This window comes from Lissotriton vulgaris, chromosome 2_1 (assembly GCF_964263255.1).
Source record: "Lissotriton vulgaris chromosome 2_1, aLisVul1.2, whole genome shotgun sequence".
NCBI lineage: Eukaryota > Metazoa > Chordata > Amphibia > Caudata > Salamandridae > Lissotriton > Lissotriton vulgaris.
The window spans coordinates 195,850,011-195,870,547 of NC_141687.1; the positions used below are offsets into that span (position 1 = coordinate 195,850,011).

General features: G+C 42.9%; 1 protein-coding gene across 1 annotated transcript in view; it reads right to left on the reverse strand.

Annotated features, from left to right (window-relative positions):
- The window catches only part of TMEM132E (transmembrane protein 132E), a 1,029,855-nt gene that overhangs the window by 588,458 nt on the left and 420,860 nt on the right, over positions 1-20,537 (reverse strand). The window lies entirely within an intron of this gene.

Here is a 20,537-nt window from a genome sequence, read left to right on the forward strand (position 1 = left end):
ACAAATTCGTCCACAAATCTGTCTCTCAGGTAGTTCCAATCCAGCCTAAAGACAGGTAGGACATGATTTATCCATCATCTCGCATCGAGGCAGTGGGAGAGGTTCCTTTGTCACCAGAGGCCAAAATACAGACTTCTTTGGCATCAAAGGCGAGGAGAACGGTTTCTGTGGCAACAGAGCCAAGGGTACAAGCTTCTTTAGCATCATAGACTTCTTCTTATCTAAGATCTGCTGCATCACTTGCCGTGCTCCCCACCGCATCCAATGTTATCTCACAAAGAAGCTCCATCTTCGGTGGCACGTAGGACACCCAAAGCAAACCTCTGTACTAAGTGGACCCTTCTGAGGCACCAAGGTACTGAAACCTCAGCCTACTCTTTTCCTACCGTGCCCTAGACATTGAAGGGCAATCTCCGCTCTGCCCCCAACCAACCACCCTGCTTAAAGTGTGTCTCATCACTCCTCTTCAATCGCGATCGTCTCAAAAACTCACTTGAGATGCTCATCTGCCATCCCAGTCTGGCCATTTTTCTTAAGGTAGCACACTATAGGTTCAGCATTCCACGTCAAAGGCCTATTGCCACCTTGCTTGTTTGTTGTTGGTAAGACATATTTCTACCATTGACCTCCTCTCTCAGATGTGTCCAGCGCTGCGTTACCTACACTGTTAGCTGTACACTTTATGAATTCTCTTAGGGACAGATTCACAAAAATATTTCTGAGTACAAGAAGGCCCCGAAACGTCCAACTTACTATCACTAAAGGTGCAAAGAGGGCATAATACATTCTGTTTGTACTAATTGTACAAGAATATTCCCATTCTATTCTTAATTTAGATGTATTGGGGCCAATTCACAAGAACATGTGAGTGTACACAAAGGAGCGAAACAAGAGTCGCAGTTTGTGTACACCAGAAGGCCAATGTGAACATGACCCATGAACAAATGGAAGGACTGAAACTCCAGTCCTCAGAGCAAGTCTCTGGCTAAACCCTTAGCTGAGACAAAAAAAGAGAGCAATAACGCTGAAACTGCACTGGCTGCCTGTGCGCAAACGCATTGCGTTTAAAGCACTATGTCTGGTCTTCAAGGCCTTGAAAGGGCTGGGTCCGCAGTGCATGACCCAGTACTTCCAATGGTACAATCCTGTAAGATCACTGAGATCAACCAATCAAGGGCTGATAGTGATCCCAAGAATTAAAAAAGCCCGCTGGGGAGGCAGAAGTTTCTCCTTGGGAGCAGCAAAAACCTGGAACGCCCTGCCAGCGGACATCAGACAGATACCAGATCTGATGTCTTTTCGGAAGGTACTGAAAACTTGGCTATTCAGGCAATAAGCAGGCTAGCTCTTCAGTAGTGGTTTCGGGAGTGGTCAACCAGAGCCAGGACACCATTTGGTAACAGTGCGCTCTATAAATGTGAAAAATAAATAAATAAATAAATAAATATTCATATTGGAATGGTTTATCATAAAATGATTCATGCAATTAGCTACATAGGGAAAGTTGCACACTGCTCGTATTGCAAATCGCCTGTTTTTTTCCCATTGTCTGCTGATTGGCTGTCAGAACTGTGCAGCATCTTGTGTCCTCATTGGTCCTTTACGTGTTAAGGCCTCAATCAGGCAGAACTGTCTGATCACCTTCAAAGGGCATCATATGTTTTGTCCTCAAAAAACTTGGGAGAGTTCTTGAAGAGTGAAGGGAAGGATTAGTTCAGGGCAGACTTTAAAGCAGGAAAGCTGCTGTGAGTTGGCTCAAGGGAACCCCCAAGAAACAGCAGCGAGGGAATTGTGAAAAGAACATTTTAACAGCCAACAGAAAAAAGATTATGAAAGTAAGTTCCAATCTAATGAAAACCTGCACTGATTAAATATGTTTTATATTCCTATTGATCAATATAATTTTTTTTAAATGTTGAAATCTAAAAAGTCTCCTCTTGTTAGCTGTGTCTGCTAAATGTTAATATTTTTTTAAAGTTTAAAGTTTATTGAAAGAGGAGGCATAATAAACACAGGAAAATAATGCTATGCAATACATAGCCAAAATACAATCTGAGAATTATTACAAAGGGGGGCCCATGAGGGTGGTGAGGGGGGGACATCTCAGTAGAACTGTACAAATAAGAAAACAAACTGAATCATATATTCCCGTATATCAACAACAAACACTATTAATGAATAGCAAGGCATAGACCAGTTCAAAATTACAATAATGAGAAAAAGAAAAAGAGTGTGAAAAGGAGTAAATCTGAATAATATTGAAATAAATAAAGACAACAAAGGAATCATGGAGGTTTTCGAACTTCATCTGTGCTAAATGTTAATATGATGCTGACATCCACCACTACAAAGAGCCTGATGCAACCGAGAGGTGCAATTCTATGTCTCACAGTAAAGCATTAAGGGCCAGATGCATTAAAGGGTTTTGCCCATTCTGTGTCTATGGGAAAATATGTTCATGCATATGGTCCTAAAAGTCGACAGACATAGGTGGCTTCAAGGCGTAGGAGGAGTTTAACTGCAGGAGCCTCGAAGTGTTAGTCACACAGGGTTCCCTCCCAGGACTGCTCTTGTACAAAGCTTTTTTCTCAGCACCCATCCACCAAATGTGGTAGATATACAGGAGCATTACCGACCAGTGCCAGAGGGAATTTATTTATTTATTTAGAGAGTTTTGTATAGCGCTGGTAGGACCCAAGAGTATCAGAGCACTTTACACCATCATATAGCATTAGCAGTCACTCACAATACAGCATGATTGTAGAGTGGGGAGTCCAATCATTATCAGTCAATAACAATACAGCACATTTGTAATGACGAGTCTCCCATTCACACTGAGACGAATCATAAAACCATTGCCTTGGGACCATATAGCCAGCTTTCTTGTGAAGGACGACCTCTCCCCGCTAACAGACATGGGACTGCTTCTTAGCCCCCAGAGAGGAAGAGAATCAATGAGTGACGTAGACTGAACAATTACCCCATGCAGTTTGATGACATGTAATGAAGATGAGTGTAGATGACACTCAGACAGACCAACGACAGAACAGAGCTGACCCAAATGGTCCTCTGTGTATATATATATATATATATATATATATATATATATATATATATATATATATATATATATGTATGTAGAATATACTGATTTTAGTTGGTAATGTTCCCCCTCTTGGGTTTGCAGGAGGTGGTAACCAACAACAAAGGTAATCTGTGACATTTCATGTAACAAAATACCTATATGTAAGGTTTAATACAGAGAAATAACAAACCACCCTTAAATTCCTTCTGAATTTAAAATATGATTTTCACAATCAATATGTCTGCATACTGCCTTTATCATATTTTTTATCACAATCATGCCAATAACATTTATCTTTGGTTTGTTACCATAATCAACTCAGAGCTAGCAAGTTGGTCATAAGCCTTCCCCAAGGCATCCAAGAGGTATCCCATAATAAAACTAGAAACATGTACAAAATGAGGTTGTCATCAAAAATATAAAATGGATGCTAATAGAGCATAATAAGGGTTACCATAATGCAAATTGTCTATTCTAATAGTTTGTTTGGGTGAATCACCAACAACAAAAACATTGTCTACGAAATTCCATGTAACAAAATACCTCCCTATAGGTTTGAGCAAAGTGTAATACCAATCCATCCATAAAAGCCTACTGCCTTTAACACATGTCTTTCACAATAAGTAGGAAGGCCTACGGGCTTTGTTATAATGTTTCATAATAACAGATCAAACCTATGAAATCTTGTGTGACATTTCCCAGTGAACAGAAGGAGCCTTTTCTATTAGCTACAAACCTTACCAAACACTTGCCTATTCAAGAGCACAAAACAAGTAATCATCACGCGTAGTTAAACATTATAAATATATAGAACAGTGCAGCTTGCAAAACAATATACAATCCCTCTCAAAAGGGCCTAACAAGGATCAACACCGTGAGTAGCCTCAGGGTTTGTCAGAGGGGGGGGGGCAAACGCCAAAACCATTGCCTTCTATGGTAATTGCTTTAACAAATGCTTTCCATAAAAATAATAAGCTATACGGAATGTCTTTGTCATAGTGTTTCATAATACGTAAAAAAAGTCTTGTGGCATCAAACATAACATTTGCCAGTGTACCAAACACGCCTCTAACTTGTCACCATAACCAACCCAGGCCTACAGTTTTGAACATAAGCATTTCCACAAGTCAACCATCGGACACACAGTCATACAATTAGAAAGGAATACAAAATGACATCTGGCTAAGCAAAGTACTAGCTCTCCAAAGAGGGGCCAACAAGAATCCCCGGGCTAACAAACAACAAAACCACTGCCTTCTGAGGTAATCTATTCCATATAGCAAAACAGGTATCTGTAGGCTTAAATATAGAGCAGTAACAATTAACACCTAAATGCCTATCGACTTTAACATATGCTTTTCACAATAAAGTAGACGAGAAATGACAAAAGGAGAAAGAAGTAATACAAAATAACCTACCAGACTGATATCAAGTAGCAGGAAGTGTATAACGGTGGATGAAAGAGTAATGAGATGGAATCAAGACTATTCACACTGTTAATTCGGCACCCCCGATATTTGCAGCACTGACTGCGGTGTTCTGAGAAAACTTTGGGCTCTGGCACTTTTTGTTTTACAAATTAAGCACTGCCCTTGGATCAAAGTGGGAGGCCCTGAGAAGACAGAATCTACGAAAAAAACGTACAAGGAGGGTCTTTCTGGCTTTAGTGAAACAGCCTTCAAAGGAAATATGGATGAAATTCAGGTAATTTGTCCTTAAAATGTACCTGTCTCAGAAGGCTATTGGTCACGGACAAAGTGAATCTGTTTTGCCTTTACTTGGATTCTCCTATCTCCCAAAATAACATTGCCAATCAAGCCTATTTTGTATAGTATAGACTGTAATTTGTCTATTTTAAAAAAAAAATAGTGTAAAAATGTGATTTTACGCTTTTATGATTTTAATTCAAAAATCGAATAAAGCTTGTTTGACTTGAACATTGTCAACACCCTGGTCACTCCTCCGTACACCAAGACGCTGGATACAGACACGGTTACTATTTCTACTGAAGATGCTCTTATCATGCTCAAGATGGGACCATCTCGAAGGGTAACTCGTGGATGAGACTACGGCATTGCACGCATGGAAGGTTTTTGTGTGTGCGTTCAAGTAGTACACTCTACCCAAACTCCCCCTGGTCTCCACAAGGATGTATCTTAGCATCATCTATAAAATATACCCTGAAAATAACTTAGCAATAAGCTCACTGTAGTGTATTCAAATGACATCTTTAAAAAACGACGACACCAATCTACAAATAGTGTCGAATTTTTATATCTCCAAATAGCTGGCAGAGTCAGAGGGAAAAGTTTCGTCTCCTTCCGCATTGACCAATCTCCCTTCAATACCCACCCCCTCAGCATTCAAGAGCCAATCTAACATTCTCTATGACATCAAACGAAATCTCATAGTTACCAACATGAGTGAAGAAACATTGCATACTGTACAATGCATAATGCTTACATAAAACATATACATTAACATCAGACATTGTACAATACATACATACTACATATACCGTATCCTTCACAATACCCCCCCCTCTAAATGAGAAGAACAAACTTACCCCAGGGAGGAAGGGCAAGTGCAAGGAGAACAGGAAAACAAGAAAACATACCTAGAGAGAAAAGGAAAAGAAACAAAAACAAATTAAACATTTGCAGAATCCACAAAGAAATAAGAAGAGAACTAGGAGTAAAAACAGTACACAGTTACATATGTATAGCATAACTTTCCAACTTCTTCGAAAGTTTATTTTTCCTGCCAAATTAGCCGACTGTGTCAGGACTCGCAATCTCTGTACTATCTGGAGTCACTTTGAGTCAACATCAGCTTGTTGATTAACAACAGGACCTTCTTCAACCTGGAGAGGCTCAGAAGAACCTGTGGCACCCACAAGAATGATCAGATACAAGTCTATTCAATCCAGTCTCACAGGCTCCAGTTTCATCCTTAACTTCAGCATCATCCACAAACCACCACAAGGGATCTCACAATTGGGTACTCCCATCTAATTTTCCCAATCACACCTTCTGGCAATGACTCTCATATGTCATAAACTCCTGTTGTCTAGATTCACTGCATTTTTCATAACTTTCCCCACTTTCTCAGGTTCACTAAACCTACGCTCACCTTTTGTCACCTTCCACCCACGCTTCACCCATACTCATTGTTGAATGGAGACTCATATTGATGACCCCATGTCATGAGTTCTAATACATTTTGTATTTCTACTGTGAAGCTTTTTAACTTGGACCTGGTATAATCCTCATCCTTTTCATTCAACCAGGACTGTTCAAAGAATATATAACCCGTCCTCTCATGATTCTAAAAGGGCTCCCACCCATGAACTCAGACTTGAATGCCCATGACATTTTTTCTAGTTCAGGCATGCAATTCTTCTTCACACCCCTAGCTAATTTGGTGCAACCTTTGACAATATGGTTTATTCGGATGTATGTCGTTACAACGCATACTTTTACAATGCATACCTTTACAACGCATTTTTTACACTGCAACATCCATTACAACGCATTCCATTACAACGCATGCCATTACAACTAAATCTTTGAAACTACCTTTACAACGCATTCCACTACAACGCATACTACATTTACAACGCATACCATTACAACGCATACCATTACATTGCATATATGGTAAGTATCGGATAGTGTAGGGGTAAAAATTACTATTCTAACTCCAGGGGGTGCAACAGTAGGGTAAGTGTTGGATAGTGTAGGGGTTAAAATTACTATTCTAACTGCAGGGGGTGCAACAGGAGGGTAAGTATTGGATAGTGTAGGGGTTCAAATTACTATTCTAACTCCAGGGGGTGCAACCTTAGGGTAAGTGTTGGATAGTGTAGGTATGCGTTGTAATGGTATGCGCTGTAATGACTGCGTTGTAAAGGTATGCGTTGTAGTGGTATGCATTGTAGTGACATGCGTTGTAATGGTTGCGTTGTAATGGATGTTGTGGTGTAAAAGTTTCGTTGTAAAGGTAGTGCATTGTAAAAGTTGCGTTGTAAGTGTTGTTTCCCGGTTTATTCTCTACAAGGCACCGTTTCCCCTTGGATAATAAAGAAAGGTGAATCAGTGAGCGATTCCTAACCCTCAAGAATTCAATCATGTCACTAGATTTGAACTACATATAATTGTCTTAGTCAAAAGGGATGCTGGGAAAAATTTGCATATGAAAATCCCACCCAAGTATTCACACTGTCAACGATTGAATTCCCTATCTATTTAGACAATACGCCAACCAAACCAATAATATACTTATACAAACTGTCCTTCCACACAATCGACCCCATAAAACTGAGAGCTACATCCTCCCATGCTATGGTTAGATCTTTTGGAGGACATAGTGGAGGCCTCTTTATTTCTTGCAACCTACGTGCAATTTCACATTCCATACAACTTCTCAGTCTTCAAATCAATCCTTGGCCACCAGTATAATGCCTTAATTGCTCTTTTTGTTTTTTCAATTCTCAAGTGGCCTTCTTAACATAAACCAAAAATTCTGCTTCTCGTCGAGGGAACTACCCTATTTCCCCTCAATAAAAATGACCCAGCTTCACTCACTTGTCCTCTAATTTCGGTTTGAAAGCGTTTTGAGATCTGCGTACCCTGTTTCAACCATCACCCGCACATCTCTTGACAGCTTTCAACATGTCATCAGCCTCTTCTTCCTTACACCATTTCCATTCCATGGTGACTTGCTTACCACTCAGAAAATCGGAAATACACAGAGCACTGTGCTTACTCCATTCATCCGCATCTACCATCACCAGAAGAATTGACATCCTAATGAGAAAATGTACCGTCGTGTTTTTAGCCTGAAGAACATACTGGATATTTATTATACAAGAAATCCTGATGTCATATGGAAAACATAGCAATGCAGGAATAAAGTCAAACTATCAGCGGTAAGCAACTTTGTTAACGGTTTATGATCACTCCTCAGCATGAATCTTCTTCCACAAATATGCTTACAGAAATATTACAATGCCCATGTAAACACTAGCATCTCTCTATCGATCAATTTGGTATTTTTCCTCACTGGGAGACAGAGAGAGAGTGATGCAAAGGCAGCCACTACATCTCTCTCCGTTGAGCTGAAAAAGCACAGTGAGTAGGTAGGTACCACTATAATCTGTAGTGCCAAAAATCAAGCTCTGTGATCAAACCGCTGCAAATTCAGAGCCTTAATAACGGCTTCCTTGGTCATCTCCAACGAGGCTTGACAATAATAAGTCCATTCAAATTTAGATTTGTATTTAGGCAAAAACCTCGACTGTTAGAAAAATTCCACAATAAATTTGGAACAAAATTCACCCATACCCAGGTAAAGTCTAATATCCTCTTTTGATAGTCCTTGTACTAAATCAATCCGAGTGGGTCCTCTTAAAATAAGTGAAATGCTTTAAGGCAGCACGACTACTTCATGAACATAGGACACTATATTTCTAGTTACAGGTTTCCCTTTCAGGATTGATAGTTATCAGATGCATTCGTTTCCCAAAATTCGTTAATCTCTGAAGTAAAGGTCCAGAACTGAAGGCATAGTGCCCTGCCGACATTGAGCAATATGGCAATCCTTTGTACAAGCGCACAAAAGCGAGGCAGAGTCCACTTCCTACACTTTATGGCCCTCCTTAAAAATGGAGGTCTGGGTTACCTTCTGTGTCTTCATCTAAATGCACAGACCGAGGACATAGCTCCCTGGACTGCGCGGGACCCTCCCAAAAAGTAGAGACCCCCGGGACACTTCCCAGCATCTTCAGAAACTGTGGTGAAAGTGGATGTCCAGGTGCACGGTTAAAGCGCTTAGAGACCTACCGGTATTAAGCGCTCTACAAATCAAAATTAACAATAACAAATTAACAATAACAAGAGCTTGTGAGTGCAGATATGGTCAGTACTAGGCATAGAAATGGGGAAAATGAACGGAGAAATACTGCTAAGTTAAAGGTGGATGTATGCGCCTCGAGAGTGTCGTCAAGTGCGCAAGAAAGAAAATGTGCCCTAAAAGTGGGACGATAGGATGTACATACATTTGATGAGATTTTTTGAGACACCCTATGGAGCCTCGTATGTGGACCAACATTATTACTATTGGCCCATGTGATGCTGCGGGGAGTTGGTGTGAAACGAGTAGACGTTGTCCTAGTACCAAGGGCCATTCACGGCCTGATAGGAGCCAATCCCAGACTCCTCCTCGGTGAGGATTCAGAGTTGCACGTGCGTGGGGTGCTCTGTGAGGTTGGCTGTCCCCAGAAGATGTCTTACTACGCCCCAAGAAGTTTTACATTTCCAATCGCAGGCAGGCTTTTCTACCTCTTGTTCCTGAATCTTGCTTGTAATTTCATGGACTAGTTCTCAGTGAATTTAAATGTGCGCTATCATCAGTGCATCAAGACCAGGCGAGAAGTCTCACCTCTCTTCAGAATTCTCAGCTATGTCCATTCAACCCCACAGTGATTTTAGGAACACAAGTTCCTTGCGCCCTGCGGAGAAAATGATACCAGCTACTGAGCCGTAACGCTTTGTTGCCATGGAAACTAGGTATCTAGCAGAAAGCCATTGCGAATCCTCCAAAGAGGCGGGATGTGTAATGGGCACAAAATCACCTGTTTCTCATATACCTGATTTCGGCCTACACATGAATACCTGCTGTGCCATCTGCCACGGAGAGGAAGCCATCAGTCTTGCGCTCTACCCAGGCTTAACGAAAAGACTGCTTTGCAATGACCCTAGCACCAAACAAGGCCACTGCCCTCTAATTTGACCCTACTCTTGACCAACCCGCCCTTCAATATGCCTCACAGTGGAGGAATCTCTTTCTCAGTCCAGACAGCTAAGACATGAACCTTGGTAACTGATTGAATGTGAAGAACTAACAACCACCTCTAATTCCAAAGAGCATTAACATCAGGTGCAGGCAGGTCATAATTGTATGACACGGACAACTCCAAATAAAAGAAAGCAGTAAGATCCATATGCATGTGACACTCAAGTTTATGCACAAATACCAGTTTGCCCAACAATGTTTAGAGCATTTCTTGAACCTCCCTAAGCATATTTCAAAGAGGTGTAACTACACCCAACACCCACCAAGCATCAACTCTGGAAATTTGCACCTTTTACAATACAATCCCCAAGTGCCCTGACTCTATAGCTGTATTTGAAGAATTTGGGCCTTGTGTTTCGAACTTGTGCTTCCAGTTTATTGTTCCCCCATGCATCTGCCCAGTGTGAGAAATTACAGGCTCCCTGTATAGTTTCAGAACACGCAGGCACATGGCAATGCAAAATATAGGTGCATCTGGAAGTGGGGAGTACTCAGTCACTCAGAAACAACCTCTACGATAGTGTTCACACATGTAGGAGCATACATTATTCAAAAGGGTCATCTACTATAGTTTCAGTAGTATGGTAAAACCACATCAAGTGGAGAATCAACAGGGAAAAAGTAGTTGGCATTATGAACCAGCATCACAAAGGTACCTAGGAGATTTGTTCCCAGTCCCACCTGGTTCTCATGAGTCCCAACAGAGCTCAAATCCCAATGTGCTTTGCAAACGTTTCTTCTTCAAGAACCGGCAATCAGGTAGCCTAGATCGCCTTGCAGCCATGTCGCCATGCAAGTGAAATCCTCAAAAAATCTATTAGGTTATCCAGAATTCCTGATGTCACTTCTGGACAGAATCTTGCAGAAACTGATTCACAATCCACATTAGTTCACTATTCGGGATCACACTGGAAAATTCGTAACTCAAAAGGCAGATTTAGGCTAGATACGAGCATGAGGCAAATTAGCAAATTACACATGTAGCAAGTGTTGTGCGAGCACCCTTGTCGCTAGGCAAGGCCCACCCACAGCAACCCAAGTCACACAAGCCCTGACCAATTCATCAATACTCATGCAACTGCTACTGTTCCACGAACTGAAAATTACCAGCCACACACCTTCCCATTACCTCGCAGCTTTTAGCTATAATCACCGGCACAAAATTACAGATGGGAGCTCTGAGATGGAGGCAGCGGAAAGCAAACAAACAATACTTATTGCAAGAGAGATGCTGACAACCAACTATTAGAAAAAAACACTGTTTTACTTCACCAGCCACGTCTGAAATGATGGCTCTCCCAATTTCAACTATGAGGAAAGATGTGTAAAATGCACTCATTAGCGCCTGTCGCGACTTGACGATGTAAAAAGATCACATCTTATACAAAGAATACTTGCCATTTTTATAAGAATCAATGGATTTTTGGATCAGCATGTTCAGGTTTCTACTTCACTGCTAACAAGATCAGGGTTGTCTTCACACCAAGAACACCCTTAATCCAACACACATACACTTTGTATGTTGTGACTATTAATTGACATTTTAGCTGTGTATGAATTTCCTTAGTTCATGAATTTATTCATCTTAAATCTACATGAATATATATTTTATCCCATTATGCATGAATGCCTTGCGGGGTCGTACTACGTGTTGAATATTCAGTAGCTGAAGATACTGCAGATTAATTGGAAGTATGCATTGGTGCTGAAAGTGATTGTAACAATCTTCTGTGTGTTATTCTGGAAAATGGTCTGCGGGGTGCTTGCCCTGAATGTCATGTTTAGCGGAGAGTCGCCGTCTCTAAGGGGTAGCTCTCACAGACCATACGCATTTGTCTAGTTAATTCAACCTTCAACGTCCAATTTGATCTTATCTATGAGCTAGTGGGTCGGACTCTCTACCCTTAAGTTCATGGATAATACTCGTGCATTGGTACCACTGACACCCCAACCCCTTAAGAGCGTCCTGGCCGGTCCAGCAATGTGTGCAAACCTTGTCTCTGAGGGCTGGTGGAAGATCTGAGCAGTTGATGGAGGAATTGAAAAAGCAGCCGGAAACGCGAGCAATCCAGGCAGTCTGATTCTGGGCCGTGGATTTCATAACTGATGGCTGCAGTCTGCCTTTGGTAGCCATGGTCCTTCTGTGCCCGAACCAACCTTGTATGTTTAGTTGCTGTGCAGGAGATGACGGCTGTTGTATGCGCCTAGCACCACTGGCATGTCTTCTTGGAACCATGTCTTAGCTGCAGTCTTAGAATTGCCCTGCCGGGGTGACACCGTGAATGAGGCTGCTCTACACAGGAGAGAATGCACCCAGAATAACCGCATGAAAGGCAATGCTGGCTGAAAACCGGTGAAGCCACCTGCCAGATGTCATAACTCATAGCAAACCCCAATGGGGCGTTTGGTGCTCAATGATCCTCAGCTGGGACTACCTTTTACAACCCAACCAGAAGCCGGATGGCCCTCATTACTTGCTGCTGTTGTACCCCTACTACCACTGGATAAAACTCTAAACACCCCTTACCAACTGAGGATGAGCTGAGCCAACAAACTGCGAGCAGGTGTCTGGCCCAAAGGTCTGAGTCGCAACCTTCAGAATGCACCAGGTGGCTAGTAGGTTCTCAAATAGACCAGTCTACTGTTACAGAAAATACATTGCTTAGAAGCTGCAGCTGAACACTTTCCTTCGGCTACCGCAGAACACGTTTTTATAACAATATACCAACAGAACAGGGGATTGTCATGTGCTTCCGACAGGTACTACTGCATCTTCTGAGCGAGTGTGGAGTGCGGAGTGTAGACGTTTTCAACTCATACCACTGAATAATGCACTGATGTGCCAGCACAGAGGGCCTTTGGGGTGAGCAAACTAAAACCTGTGCCTCTGTAAGGTGATGAAGAACTACACATTCTGTCTCCTAGAGGAGCCTAACCATGCTAAAGCTGCAGGTAGATCTCCACCAACTGGATATCTGACAGGGCTGCTCTGGAACTGGAAGTATTGACTCCCAAGAGCTCAAAGTCTCAGCTGCGACTCCTGCCATACCTTAAGCATCCTTTAGACTGCCCTGGACTCTCCTGAGGTACTCTCTTGTTGGAATAAAAATGTTTTAGCTGAGTTTTCCATGCATTGTATGTCCTAAATTAGCATTTGCATCACCATTTTATATTCAGCCGCCATTTTGAGCCATGATCAAAACGAACTTATGTCTCACTTTCTCTCTCTGCCCCAGCTGAAAGCAGCTGCGATTGTTTTTGTTTCTCCCAGGTTCAGGCTTTACTGTGCTAATGAATACACTGTTCTTGTCAGTACATACCTTTCCCCTCAGATAGGCCTGCTCCCACCCTTATAGCGGCGGGCTCAGGCAGAGCGACCTTGGCACTGAGACAGTCCCTCTGCAGCAATCCAAGGAGGCTGGTCAGACCAGACTCCACTCAAGGGATCCTGAATAAAATATATTTGGTTTGTATTCTCTACTGTCTGACCGACTCTTCATTTGTGTGGAAGGTCGAGAGAGGGTCGCGAGTGACCCGGGTGGCCCTAATCGGGTCATTTCCTTCACTCTTTGTAGCCAAAGGGTAGCTGTAGGTTTCTTGAAATACTGATCCTGAAGGACCCCCTCTGGGTCCACACCCTACTGCAGTCACATCACCAGTGTCTCTGGGATGGCGGACAGCAGGCAGACTTTCCTTGGCAAGAAGAAACACCGTGTAGCTGTGCAGCTTGTTCTAATACCTCTGCCAGATGCCAGTGCACAATTTACCTATTAAGCTTTTTTAGATTACATGTTTATTTTGCTACAATTACCTTGAAAATAAAGCAAACCAGCCTACATGCGCAGTCTGTTCCAAGCTCTCTGCTCAGAGATGCTTCAAACTTCTCTTGCAATGTTCAAACAAACAGTGGGCCCAGGGTGTAATTTGAATGTCTCGGTTTTGTTTGAGTTTTTATAACGAGATTACTAATTAAATCATTGGCACAAGTGAAGCTCCTAAGAGTCTGCTATTAAGCTTTAATTTAAGTCGAATCTAAAAAAGATGCCTACGTGCCTCTGTGAACTATGGGTTTTATCACATTACATTCTGTTTAACAAACTGAGCCAAACATGGTGTTGTGTGTGTATGAGAGGGAGAATGTGTGTGGGAAAGGGAGAACGAGAGTGTGTGTTTGTGAGAGAGAGTGTGTGTGTGTGTGAGAGAGACAGTGTGAGAGAGTGTGTGAGTGAGAGTGTGTAAGTGTGAGAGAGAAAGAGAGTGTGTGTGTGAGAGAGAGACTGTGTGTGAGTGAGAGTGTGTGTGTGTGAGAGTGTGTGTGTGAGAGAAAGAGAGTGTGTGTGTGTGAGAGGAGAGAGTGTGTGTGAGAGAGAGAGACAGTGTGAGAGAGTGTGTGTGAGTGAGAGTGTGTGTGTGTGTGAGAGAGAAAGAGAGTGTGTGTGTGTGTGTGTGTGTGAGAGGAGAGAGTGTGTGTGTGAGAGAGTGTGTGTGTGAGAGAGAGAGAGTGTGCGTGTGTGGGTTTGTAATTGTTATGCATATGTGCAGAGAATAATATGCGAACCATAACTATTTTTCAAGCGAAGCATTGCGTTTGTAAGGAAGCCCCTCTCCTGCCACAACTATGGTAGGAAAATACCATGTTACTCGCATCACACCTGCATATATGGCTTATGCAATGCTGTTATTTACTTTATTTAAGTGAATTAATATCAAAGCGGGCATGTAAGCATACCCAGGCCACAATCTCAATGCACAGGTACATAGTGTAAATCATTTTTCTTTTGAAATGCCTGTAAATTGAAGGTGCCATCATGTACATGGATGAACTTAATGTGCATGTGTAAAGCGTGTGCCTGGTTTGTTAGTTAAGAGTTGCTCTTGAGTTCATGTTTGTCTAAAATTTTCATATTATTGTTACTATGAAGAAAGCAGTCATGCATTATTAGGTTATTGAATATTTCTGTACTCAAGAGCAAAACGTGTTCAAGAATCCTTTATTTGGGTCGGCGCTCCATTTGTGTGCATTATGTGTGCCAATTGTCAGGTGAACACAAATAATAATCTCTAAATACATGAATGAAAACTACCACAACTAATCGATTTGTTAGGTCGCCCTGGTTATAGCTCAGTGAGTGAGCACTCGTCGCTGACATCTTCAAGTGATGGGTTGAAGCCACTGTAAGGTCATCACACCTTCCATCATTCTTAGGGAAGTAAACTGAATATCATTATGTGAAGTAATATTAACACCTGGGCTTTATAGCGCTAAGATGCAAAACTGCAGCTCAAAGTGCTGTATAACAACTGAATAGCATAAACTCCGACGTGTTAAACCCACAAAGAGCATCGAAGGCATTCATTCATCACACGCTCTAATTGTTCGCCTAAGGTAAGTCAGCGACTCTTGAGCATCCAATACAATCAATGATAAGGACTCAGGGGCGGCTACTCAGTAATGGCGGAGGAGCGTCGCCCCACAGCCTGCGCAAGCAGACAACAAATAAAATGATAATAAGACAAGATTGTTTTCATTTTGTTTATGCTCTCTGAGCCCCGCATTACAATAAGTATTCAGCGGTCGGGTTGGGCCTGGGCATGCCAGGGATGAGGAGTAGTGTGCATTTATAAGTGTGCATGTGCGTGTGGCTGGCCGTCCAAGGCTGGCCAAACACACATGCGCACTTATGTTTCTCCAAGAAAGACACAGGCTCCAGTGCACGGTCTGGGCGGCAAACAAGGCCACTCAGAATAATCCTGCCACTGCTCTCAGTAAAGTCTTTTTTATTTTTACTTCTATTTTAGTTCTCCTCTCCCCACCCCATCCCTCTCCACCTGCAGCAGCCCTACCAAGTTGGATAGGCGGCGACCGCCACTGGATAACGTTGCAATGCTCTTGGTCCCTTGGGCTGTCAGAGGCCTAATTGTGGGCAGAAATACAAAACAACTGTTTATTGAGTCGAAAGTCACTCAAAAGTAAGCAGTAGTGCTAACATAAAAGAATTGGGTTTAGAGTCCTCACTCATCAATATTGGGAGAGAAAAATGGCGAATTTTGGAAAACTAAGAATGCTCATCTGTTGGTAGAGGTGGGCGAGCCAATAGATTAACAGGAGAGCCTAGCTCTGGGTCTAGCTTGGATCTTAGAGCCCATACACAAGCCGAGCCCTGAAAATCTGTGTCATGTATATCATACAACAAACTACACAGAATATGATAAATTCTCTTCAAAGTAAAAAAAAAATGTATTTCTTTAACATGTGGAAGCATTCACATTAATAGGGCCCATTATAGCACTGCACGGACAAAGTGATAATTTTGTACAACTGGTAATCTGAACTCACATATTGCAAAGGGGGGAGTGCAATGGGACCCCTCAGAGAAAATGTACCTGGATACACCCTTCTTCTATGGGAGATATAAGCATACCGGACAACTCTCCGTTTAGCTCACGTTGGCGGAGGTAACGCCCTCCCATAGTTACGGCACAAGTTTGGACGACAGACTATCTGCAGGTTGAGCAAGTGGGACGTTCATAGCTCTCTACACAGAGAGAGGGGAGTTCATAGGATTGTAGGATTTTGTTAAGATCTTGAATCTTTTGCTCATCAATGTAACAGGCTATTAACTGCGAGGATGGATGTGATGCGGAAATTAATGTGTTGGGAAAAGTCAGAAACACTTGCACACACCTATGGTAGGGACACAACATAAACACATACATGTATGGACGTGGAATGTAAACGGACTCAGAAACAAGATTAAGCACACCCTGGTACTGCAATACATCAGACGTCACTCCCGGACGTTGTGCTAATGCAGGAAACACACCTCCGGGGCAATCACTACAAGGCTCTGGACCGGTTTGGGTATAGACTCCTGGTCCACGCCGGTTACTCCGCGGAGTCCCGGGAGTGAGATCTTGGTCAAGGGATCGCTGCCCTTCACTCTGACTCGAGTATGGTGGGACACCCAGGGCTGGTACATGGCTCTGAAGTGGGTACATGGGAGGGATGCACCTTCAATCTTTGCTCCCTTTACATTGTGCTTAAGACTCCATGCCACAGTCCTTCCAAAAATCTGTGCCCTTCTTCTGGAACTGCCCACTGGGGTTCTCCTATTGGGTAGAGATATGAACGCGGTGATGGATCCCGATCTGGACAGGCTGCGTGCCACTTGGGGGAGCTCGGACGGGTAGGCTCTGCCAGACTTCGTGTCTGCAATGGGTCTGGTAGACCGGTGGAGATCCCACAGTCCTCACCTGAAACCGGATACTTTTTATTCAGGTCCGCACGCTGCCTTCACATGCCTTGACTACTTCTTCACGGACCATGCCTAGGTTGGAGACTTTGGAGAGGTTGAGCATCCCTCGCGAGGGTTTCTGATCACTCCCCATTGGGTATCAGGATCAGGGATCCAATTTTTGACAAAGCCACTATCCCCAGACGAGATCCTTGGCGCCTTTGTGACGGAGAGGTTAGGGAGAAACTACGCTCAGAGGCTGACTTATAGTTCCAAGAAAACCAGGGAACCATCCTCTACACCCGCAGGCAGAGGGAGGGCCTACCATTACACAGGTCAACGGTGGTTAAATGTCGAAAAGAGGCAGAGTGCTACCTAGGATGGCGGACCAGATTAACGGCCATGGACCCCTGCGGCACAGAGACCGATTAAGTGAAGTGTCCAACCTGATGGGGCTTCTTGCGATGGGCAGAGATAGGGATCGAGCACCTGGGTGATGTATGGAGAAAAACCGCACTGATTAGATTCAAACCACTTAATCAGGAGTATGATTGATCAAACGCCCAAAACCTCTGATACTTTCAACTCGGACATGCCCTTCGGGTCCATATTCAGGAGGCGACAAGCCTGCACGACTCCTACCCCTTAGACGACCGTTTGCTCATGCATCTCATTCCAGATAAAGGGGTGTGAGTGATCTATCGAAAACTGATGAATAATTCTCCTGACCCCTTGGGACCCTTGCTGCGCGCCTGTACAGATGACCTAGGGGACATTGACGAAGACTGGACGGAGGCCCTACAAAACCCCATGGACATAGCTATTGAGCAAGATTTACATTGATGCAGCTCAAAGTCTTACATACAACATACTACTCATCCACTCTACTGCACAGACTGGGTGCAGTGGAATCGCCACTGTACGCAAAAGGGTGTGCGCTGGAAGGCACTTTTTTTCATATTCTGTGGGATTGTCCCATGATTCAAGAATACTGGCGGGGGTGAGTGGAGGGATGTCCAAGGTCTTATCTGAACGGGTGCCCATGGAAGCCAAGTGGTAGCTATAGATGGTGTAGGTTGGGAGGGCTTGCCCAGATACACCATGCTCTGGCTAGCACTGAGGCGGGAGTAGCGAAGTGCAACATCGCAAGATGGTGGTAGGCCCCTCACCCGCCATCGGTGGCCTAGTGGGAAACCATCTTAGACTAATGTCAGAGGAAGGAGGAAGTGGTTTAGCATAGCAGAGGGTGTCCTAAGAAGTGGGAGAAAGTGTGGGACCCCTGGTGGGAATACCTAGGCATGACCCTGGGGTCATAGTACAACCATGCTCTCGAGCTCCGGCCGAAGGAGTGGTGAAGAAGTTGCGTTCATACCCGCTGCTATGTAAAGTGCAACTATGCTATTAATTATATGCTTAAAGGATATGGTTTGGCCACCCTAAGTTTTGTATCTTATACCACAATGTAACCTTGTACTCGCAACGCCTTTCTAGATTCTGTATCTTTCGATGAACTTTGTTTAATAAAAAGAGTAATATATATATATATTTTAAAAGCCCTTTCATATGCATTAATGAAGAAAATAGAGTTTTATAAATTAAAAGTGGCCTAAAATCACACAATTTAAACAGGAAAGCCACAATTGTATCCAGGTTTTCTGGCTTCACTCTTTGAAATCAACCAGTAAATGGGTATCTTTTCTCTTTGCTTATGTAAAGGCTTTGTTTTTTTATCTCTTAGTGCATTCTTCTGCAGTTTTCTAAATATAGCACAAACTCGACCTGAATGTATTAGAGCGCTGTGCATGAGCGCCAGTTACATTACACGAGGTCATATGCATTGTTTATGGGCATGGGGAGAGTAAGTGATTTGGCCAGCATCACATAATGCGAGCCAAGAACCAAATTCAAACATGGTACCTGAATTCCATAGTTGGTAGCTCTGTCAGTAACACCACACTCTGGGGCGAAAGGGGGTGGGGGGAGAGGCGGGAGCCACAATAAAGCTTGGCTCGTTATGGGCTCGACGTTCCAACAGTACCTCGAGCTGAGCCAGGCTTCTGGCTCGAGCCTGGCTCGAGCTTTCAGTGACTCGCCCACCTCTATCTGTTGGAATGGACTTTTGTTCTAGAACAACTTAATTCCAAATGTACTTCTACTTTGAATCTATTTCTAAACATTAGGCAATGTCTTACACTCCCGGGTGTACCCTTCTGAGCTTGGAACAAAGGTGACATCCCTTCGTAGGTGGCAGGGCTGTGTAAAAATAAACGTGTCAGTACAGTGCTGAAGAGAGGAGGCGGAGACAGCGAAGATTGAGCAAGAGAACAGACGTCATTCCCCATAACTTCAGGCAGAAGCAGGCAATCAGTCAAAATGATCATAAAAATGTATATTCTTTAAAAAAAAAAAAGCAATGCAGAAAATTGATGGCTCACGATGCAGGTAGACTGGGTTAGGTTATAAAATGTCTAAGTGGTTCCCAACACAAATCTTTAAACTGCTATAGATTTTTCCCAAAATGTATATTAGCCATTATGACACCCCGGAGAGCATAGCTCATTTTGACTCCATAAAATGTAGTTAGTGTGGAAGCGTCACATATGATGTCGTCTTACTCAATCCGGAATGAATTGTTACAGAGCACATTTATATTTTCTTAGAAAGCTTCTGAACAAGCTTCTGATCAATATTAGGTTTTTTAATATAGCCAGTGCTTAGTATACAATAAATACATAAATATGCGAGTGCTACAAGGCTTGCTTAGGCGCCTCAAAGCAACAAGTAAATTAAAATTCGGAAGGGGTCGGGTTTTAGGATATTTTAGGAGACAACAGAAAATATTCTGTAAATGAAATGAAACATTCCATGTCAGTGATTTAAATAGGCAGGAACTGCACAGCACTGAGTACCTGCACTTATTTCATTTGAAACGGAGAGTGCCAGCCCTTCTCTTAGTATCGCACTTCTCAGCACTGCTGCAATATATTTAATGTGAGAGTATCAGCACTTCTCAGCACTGCTTCAATATATTTATACAAGGGTACCAGCACTACTCAGCACTGCTCCATTATATTTATAAAAGAGTACCAACACTTCTCAGCACTTCTCCATTATATTTATACAAGAGTACCAGCACTTCTCAGCACTGCTCCATTATATTTATGCAAGAGTACCAACACTTCTCAGCACTGCTCCATTATATTTATACAAGAGTACCAGCACTTCTCAGCACTGCACCATTATATTTATACAAGAGTACTGGCACTTCTCAGCACTGCTCCAATATATTTATACAAGAGTACCGACACTTCTCAGCACTGCTCCAATATATTTATATAAGAGTACCGGCACTTCTCAGCATT